This window comes from Gasterosteus aculeatus, chromosome 16 (genome assembly GCF_964276395.1).
Source record: "Gasterosteus aculeatus chromosome 16, fGasAcu3.hap1.1, whole genome shotgun sequence".
NCBI classification, from domain to species: Eukaryota; Metazoa; Chordata; class Actinopteri; order Perciformes; family Gasterosteidae; genus Gasterosteus; species Gasterosteus aculeatus.
The window spans coordinates 16,155,671-16,164,552 of NC_135704.1; the positions used below are offsets into that span (position 1 = coordinate 16,155,671).

The window sequence follows — 8,882 nt, forward strand, 5'->3', positions numbered from 1 at the left end:
TGCACATCAATGAAATGTGATGTGCCGGGAGCTGGCTAGGTGTAGTGTGTGGTGGCCGGGAGAAAGCAAACACTTACAGGATGCTGTCAGCACGTAAGGACTGGAGTCCCGGCCCAGAAAAAAAACTCATCACAAAGAATAGCAGCCGACATATGTGAGAACAAACAGAACTACTAGACTATTTTTCATGACATATAGAAATAGCCTACCTCAATGACATGTCAGGTGAAAATATGAGAGCTAAGCTGAAGAACATCTTTGCTAGATAGGGGTGCCCGAATGAACTCGTCACAGACAATGGTCCCAAATTTTTAAGCAGAGCTTCCATGCAATTTTCCACCAGACGGATATGGAGAGTAGGAAAGTTCAGTAGTTAGCAATAATCCACTGCAGCCTTGTTGGTGACTGGAAGTTCAGGTTTATGTTAAATGATTGTATCATTATATAAATAAAACTAAGTGCCAGCAGAAGTGCCACTACAGGTCTAAATTGCCGAGAGATTTTAAATGTTGTCATGAAACTGTTACTTAATAGAACATTTGTTCTGAGTTTTACGAAGTCATGCAGAAGACGCTGACAGACATGATTATATTTTTTGCAACATGTCTTAAACAACTCAGAGTGATGTAATGTCACTGTACTATTTTATTTACATTAAGTGTTATGCTAATGTTGAGCTAATAAAGTTAGCCAAAGATACAACGGCTTCCCAAACGTAACACTACAATGCCTGAATGTTGTATTATTCGTCACATAATTACAGACATTTCCACCATAAATTGATGTAGAAAAGGTGAGGGCTCCACAGACTTCTGTCTCAATAAGAGCTACTACCGAAGTTAAACGCAAAGTTTAAAGCAAGTTTTTGCGCTGACAAGAGTCCATCAATAATGATATATGTTCAATCATTATTGATGGACTCTTGTTAGTGCAAAAATAGAAATTAACATAATGTTAATCATCCTTTAACGTCAAAAATAAAATCTTCAGAAATAGTACATTTGGATCAAGTAACTAACAAATAATATCAACATTCTGCCTCAGCTTATTACTCCAGATGGAGTAAAATAGAGTAGAAACAATAACTTGAAGGGAATCGGAAATATTTTCAAGCTCTTGCTTTAATGGTTGTTTGTTTAAAATATTGACATGCATTCATTTCCTCACAACACCCCGGCCTCTTCCCCCATAAAACATCCTCTGTCTGATCACAACTTACTGCACCACTTACTATATTTGGATACTTTTATTTCTCTCATCTATATCTGTTTCTGTAAATTGGCTGGGTCTCAGATCTCACTTGAGCAATGTACTTAAAGACTATGATATTACTTACTAGTTATGACGTGAACAAACTGAGAAATGGATGCTTACACAGTTCAATTTAACAGCTGAAGACGCCACACCATTCTGCAGAAGAGCTTCTTAAGGTGATCATTAATTGTCCTCATTTTTAGTCCATAAATGATTGGATTAAAAACAGGGTGATATATTACAAATTGCATGGTCATTATTAAACGTACAATTTTTGGAGAATCGAGTTCCAATCGAGGAAGAATTAGATCATATGCAATTAAACAAGAACAGTTGATTAGAACCATCAAATTGGGTAAACAGGTTTGTGCAGCTCTTCCCCTGACTCCTCTAAATCGATGTTACTACAAGTATCCTGGCGTATGTGAAAAGTATAAAGAGCACAGGGAGAACTACACCACTAACAAAAACAAAGAAGCCATATATATTCAGTATTTTTGATCTCACACAGTGAAGTGCATGAACTGTACTGTTGCAAAGTATTCCTTTCAAATGAAACTGACAGATTTCTTCTTTAGCATTTAGTAATAGTGATACTGAAATCAAACAAGCAGGCAGAATCCAAGCAGATAACAAGAAATTGTTAACAGTTGTTTTTTGCATGATGGTTGTATATTGCAGTGGGTTACATATAGACACATATCTGTCATAGGCCATGATGGACAAGAGGACAAAATCAGAACCTCCTAACCAGTAATATAAAAACCACTGGAGGAGACATGCTGGATAAGATATGATCTGTTCATCTGATAAAAAGTCAATCAAAAGCTTTGGGTAGATAACAGTGCTGAAAAGAACAGAGTTGATTAACAAAGCTGCAATGAAAATGTACATTGGCTCATGCAGGTTTTTGTGAATAATTATGATGCAAACAATAGTGGCATTACTGCTCATCACTAACATAAACACCGTAAACATGATCACAAAATAAAGACATCCATATTTTTGCACTTCCACATGCCCACCAAACGTTATATAAGTCACATTTAATCTATTATCCATTGAAAATGTATGGCAGTGCGATGAATCATATTATTAACAGGACATAAACAGCACTAGATTGTCTCTCTCAGTCTTCAGTACCTGACCTTGATATTCCCTGGTGTGATCCGGCAAACACACGGACTGGAAAGTGATCTGTGAGAGTCGGTAGGAGGTTTTTTATCAGACTACTTCATCCTCCATGGATCTCAATGAACTCTCCAAAGGATGAACTCTGTAAACAACTTGATTCTGGAGGGCTGAAGTCATAGATGTTTTCTACAACCAAGTAAAGAAACATCTAATCACAACAAGATTCAAGTTGTGTGTGCGTGTTTAATGTTTGGTTGAACTGGAAAGTGGTGCCAAGGATTCTAAAAAAAAACTTTGGGAACCAGTTAGGATGTCCTTGATTACATTACATGTCATTTAGCAGACACTTTTATCCAAAGCGACTTACATTACACTTTAAACCCGTGGCTTTTTCACATTTTTGCCTGGGGAGCAATTAGGGGTTAGGTGTCTTGCTCAGGGACACTTCGACATGGAACATGGGGCAGCCTGGAATCGAACCACCAACCTTGTGCTTCCCAGCACACCTTCTCTAACCCCTGCGCCACGACGACCCTTGAATGACCCAGCCTTAGTCGACATCGACCTGTGTGAGCTCCCTTAATCATGCTTCATTTTACAGTTATTGACGAGCCAACAGTTGAGATAAAAAGACACAGATGGAATAAATGGTAGAAAATGGTCAAATCAATATGTTTACTATATTAATCTCATCATATTAACTGTATACAATTGATGTTTTACGTTTAGAAGTAGCCTTAATTGGCGGTTTTACAAATGGAAAAAATTTGAGTCCCTATCTCAGTCATGTTTGCACTTTTGCTTTTTTTTGGAGGATGTTTCTTGCAAAATTTCATATAAAGAAATGGCAGCTGTGCAGTTAATTGTATACGAGGCACTCGGTCTTGTGACTGCCGACTTCCACGACTGAGTTTGACGATACATGAACGTGCCGCTGCAACACACGAAAGTGGTGAGCACCAATGTTTTGAACTGGATGCGGGCAGCCACCAGTAGCCAGTGAAGAGAGCGGTGGTAGTGTGTGAGAATTTCGGAAGGTGAAAGACCAATTGAGCTGCTGCATTCTGGATGATCTGCAGAGATCGAATGGCGGTAGCAGGGAGACCTGCCAGGAGGGAGTTGCAGTAGTCCAGGCGGGAGATGACAAGAGCCTGAATCAGTACCTGCGCTGGCTTTTGAGTGAGAAGGGGATGTATTCTCCTGATGTTGTAGACCGTGTATCTACGGGATACACGCTACAGGTTTTGTACAACTTGGAACCTGTTACGGCCCTCATTTTAATTTATTGAGGGGCCCTCTTCTTAAAATCCCTACATACCTATTGAGGTAATAAAAACTACTTGAGGCTTCTCTCTGCTATCATACAAATACATTTCAATCCGGAGAGACTTGTTGAAATTTGAACAATGCTTTATTATAACAGGTATAATATGATATTGCAAATGTTTGGGGCTTGGACTCTATCCTGCCGCAGGATAGACCCGGGGCCGGGATCTCGAGCCGAGACGAGGCATATCCCCCAAACCCGGTTTATTTGATGGAATAAAATAAATACTTACGGCCACTGCGGGTCCTGATCCGGAGCTGGTGTCACAAGGGGACATATAGTAAGTCACGTAGAGCCGAGAAACCAGGCAAAGGTTAACAGGACAATGAGAGAGGAAGGGCTAGTTGAACCACAGACAAGGACACGGGGCCAGGGAAGCCGCAGCACATAGCGAGGGTCTAGCTGGACCACAGTAAGGCATGGTGGGCTTCAGAATATCCCGACGTAAAAGAGAGGGTCTGCCAGACCAAAGGACAGGATAGGTTGGGGGTCGAGGTTGACCGCAGACAAGGACAGGTTGTGGTCGTGTAAGTCCGCAGACCAGATAGGGGTGGTCACGGCGGACCGCAGAACAGGAGAGTTGGGGTCAGAGAGGGACTGCAGAATAGACTTAGTTGCGGAGGGCCCCTCACAGAACAACCTGACCGGGTTCGCTCAGACCGGGAAACAGATGGTCACTTGGATGTCCCTGACTGGTCGGGTTTAGCCGTGCTGAACGGACGACCGTCGCTTGACGGGTCGGCTCAGGCCGGCACTTTCACTAACTAGAGTGACCGGTCGCGGGACCGCGAAATGGAAAGGTAGTCAGCTTGACTGGCCCTATGAGACCGCAAAGCAGAAAGGTAGTCAGCTTGACTGGTCCCGTGAGACCGCGAAACAGAGTGTTGTCAGCTTGACTGGTCCATCCGGACATCTTTTGGGTAATGGATGTGGTCCCGTTAGACCAGGAAACAGACACGTTAAGCCAGGTCACGTTCACCTAGAAGATTAGATTTAAGGGAGACTGTAAGGAACAATGGTGGTCCCCTGCCAAGGGACACTGAAGTGACCTTCCAACATTGCCAGAAGGGAAAACGCCACCACCAGCACCAGTTATATGCATGCTTACCAGCTCTTATGGCTTCACAGATCTTGCTTGCAAGTGCTTTGCTTGCTATGGTCAGGGCGGAAGTGGAACGTCACAGCAGACGGCGACCACCACCCTATCAGCTGCCAGCTTGTCACGGGAATGCCTTGGTTAGCTGCTGCAGCTCTAGAAGTTATTCTAGGTTGAGAATAATGGGGAGGTGGATCCTAAGATGTTGTGGTATAGATTCAAAACCGGCACGGCGGCAATCAGTGCGAGCCACCAGCCAGCGAGGGCCTCCATATTGGGAGTGTGTAGGACCGCCTCTATTAGAGCTCGGAGTACGCGCCACGTCCGAAGCAGCATGGCTGGCCGTAGGACGTCTGGAGATCAGAATTGCAGAGACAGTTAACCTGCCACGGTGATGTGAAGCTAGGGTGAGTGTTCAGAGAACTCAGGAAGGTAACATCAAACTCGATAGCTGGCGCTCAACCTGCGAAGATATGGCAGTTAACATGCAGAACAGCAAATAGCGGCTGCCGTAGCAAAGTATATCACCACTCTGTTCATGACCCCAGTTTTAAGAAACATGCCGACTTGTGCTTCCCTCTATTCATGAGGCGTGACTGGAGTCTTCTAACAGTTAGCGTTAGGCTAGAAAACGCGGTGTTAGCTTGACTGGTCCGGTTAGCCCGCAACTCTCCATGAAGTCAGCTGGACTGGTCACGTAGGACCACAAACCTAACTTGATCCCAGGTTGGCAGGTCAACTGACGGACCTCCTTCAAAACTGCAAACGGGTCAGGTGAGACCAGAATATTTATTATTACAGAGTCTATCACTGCCATGCAAGGACGTTTAGGGTCACGAGCGAAGATCCCCTTTAATAAAACGGTGCGGACTACTTAGGGCTGACACAAACCTCCATGAATGATATCTGGTACCACGGGCCACCGGGCAAACGAAATGCCGATATACAAGAAGCCATGTGAATGATGACCTCAATAAATGCATGACTTACCGAACTTTTAAGGCTTTCCTGAATCAAACTCATCATCCTTGAAGTTGGTGAATGTGGGGGTTGCAGCAGCCCAACTTCCCATTGGTGGCAGGGATGAATAGGAAATACCTTGGTTTGTAGTTCCAGTAGCTGCCCCTAAATAATTCCCTGAGTACTGTTGGGGCTAAGTTCCTTAAGTGGTACAGTCAGTAAGGCAAAGCCTTTTACCCGTGGTTGACGCATATAAGTTACCACGCATATTAACAACCCCGCTGGACTGTCACACCAAAAGGAATCAACTGAAAAAGGGGGGCCATGGTCTGGCCTGCCGTGGCTTGATAGAACCCCCCAAAACACACAGATGGCCTGCATCTGTCTCAACATTGCTGCCCCCGAAAGCCGCTGTTGGAGCCGTGACACTATCCCATTGAACCCACTGCCATCCAACGCTCTTGTCAGCACGGCTCCTGTCCCCAGCTTAGTTGAGGAGGTTGGGACAAATAAGCCGGCATGTCCAGCTAGCAGCATGTGATGCGTATGGCGACAATAAAGCAACCCCATTGCGCTGCTGCTCTGACCAACTTAAAGCTGCCTACCTTCCTCAGTAGCTTAGCCTTTGGAAGAAGTCGCACAGTTGGCGACTGCAATTGTGGTTGTCAACCGGTCACTTGCCCAATGACGCAGCCGAGGGCTAATCTTCTCTTCTCTATTATTTATTTATTTCTCATGACACGTCCCCATACTACCACCTCTGGTGCACGCACGTGCAACAGGCGCCTGCTGTTATTGCTTAGGATTCTGTGGACGATCGCCAAAACGAACAGCACCCGTGAACTCCGTTTGCATCGTGTCGAAGTGTTAGCTGCTTGTGTGGAAGGCCTACCCCGTGGTAGACCCGGCACTGCCGATGCCGCGCTCCTTCGCTCTGCGTGGATGTGGAGGGTTGACTTTTCATACAGAGGTTGTCGCGTGCAGCTCCGTGGCTGCGATGCTGTTTCACGTGCTCGTAGTAAACCAGATGTCGCAGACGCGCCTCGATGCCCCGTGCCTTGGTTACCTGCACGTACCGGGACCATTGCTAAAGGCTACCGAAATATGATCGTGCTGCCGCCATTTATTTACTATGTATAAATTCGGTATAAATTTGCTGGCACCGTATTATAAAAGCAATACGGCACCTGAGCAGCACTTCATCCTCACCCATGCACCCGCAGTGGATCCTTCTAGCCCGGAAATCAGAAGTTCAAACTACCAGTAGTTATCATTAATACGTGAGTCAACGTCCCCCTCTGAAGCGCTTCTCTGCTTCGCGCTTCCGTGCTCCTCTCCGGTACTAGTTGTAAACTATTACTCCCGTAGTTCACGCTGAAATCACTACTCAGTCATGAAGAAGTCTACCGTTGACTCATGCCACCTCTCAGTGTAAACATTACATTATACATTACACCGCGCGACTAACGTATCGTAGCCGCCTGCTGCGTTCTCAACCGTGGAGCTGCTACTCCACCCTCCCGGAGCGCCGGGCGCCGCACTAGCATCACACGGAGGCCGGTAGCCTGTGTCGCGGAGCTTCACCTGAGCCGTTAAGTATCTGCATGCCCGCCCGGTGGACGATCGGGGACTGCGGACGCCTGTGAAACGCCGAGCCGCTTCTATCTGCGTGGCTGTGGAGTGACGCTTGCCGTGCTGAGTGTTGAGGGCTATGCGGCTGCTTGCTGTGGACGGAATATCTGCGCGTTTCCCAGCGTGGAGATGACGGCGATGTCCGTCCTCGATGGCCAGGAGCATCTGGGGGAGAACACTCCGGGTGCTGCGCTCTCCCGGTTAGACGTAGTTTCCTTGTCGCTCCCCCACAGCGCGAACGGTAACCTCTTAACCACACGCAGAGTGTTTGCTGCCCGCTCTTAATAAAGCATTAATTTGTGCTTTTGCTTATTGTGGTTCTGGTTCTGTACCCTCTGATGAATGCGCGTATCGTCCCTTAGGATAAAAGCTTCCGCTGAATGAACGTTACATGTAACATAATGGGCTGCTTGCGCTTCGCTCATCCTTCCCCGTGCTGGTGCGGGTGGCAGGGAGGGATCGACTCGCTCTCTGCCAGCTGTGAGCCTCACCCACTCACACCTGGACAGAGGGAAGCTTGTTGCTTACACCACTTGCTGCCTTGTGCGCGCGTGCTACCACGCCTGCTGCTCGGCGGCTCGGTTTGTTGAGCTAGTTCCTGCACGATCGACCGACATCGAATCGGACCTTCGGAGTTGACGGCAACACTGTGGTGTAGGACCCGCTAACTGAACGCTACACTACGCTTCACCTTTGGAGCGTGCTGAAATGACAACTGACGGCAACACGCACAACCGCCACTGGCAGAAATGTAAAACTACCAGACGGATACGGAGAGTATGAGTTCAGTAGTTGGGACGTGGCCTGCATCAAGTGGCAGAATAATCCACTGCAGCCTTGTTGGCTGGTAATTCAGATATATGTTAAATTATTGTATCATTAATATAAATACAACTGTTAAGTGCCAGTGTAAGTGCCACAACAGGTTTAAATTGTGGAGAGATTTTGAAAGTTAACGTATGTTGTCATGAAACTGTTACTTAATAGAAAATTTGTTCTTTTTACAAAGTTTTATGAAGTCGTGCAGAAGATGTTGACTGACATTTTAATAATTTATTATTTCTATTTTTGCACTAACAAGAGTCCATCAATAATAATTCATGTTATATTATGTTAATCATCCTTTAATGTTTTTCAAAAATAAAATGTTCAGAAATAGTACAGTTAGATCAGGTAACTAGCAAATAATAATAACGTTCAACCTCTACTGGACTGGACCATCCCTCAAAGAATGCACACCACAAGCAGTTTCAGCATTTTTTGCGCAGGTTTGAGGTGAAAGTTTTGTCTTTTTGCCAATCTTCACTCTTAATTTAGCTTCATTTTACTTTCTACCCATTTCCGCTTCTGAGTCGCTAAGGAAGCCGTCGATCATTTCCACGTTGATTCAAAAAAGTGGTTGAAAGTGGCAGATCAGTTAAACAAAATATCCAGATTCTGACTGCTGCCTTATGTTAGCCGTGAGCCCTGCACAAAAGG

General features: G+C 45.5%; 1 pseudogene; it reads right to left on the bottom strand.

Annotated features, from left to right (window-relative positions):
- Nucleotides 1–1,379: 1,379 nt before the first annotated feature.
- Nucleotides 1,380–2,316, bottom strand: LOC120834293 (olfactory receptor 10K2-like; annotated as a pseudogene).
- Between the last annotated feature and the right edge of the window lie 6,566 nt (nt 2,317–8,882).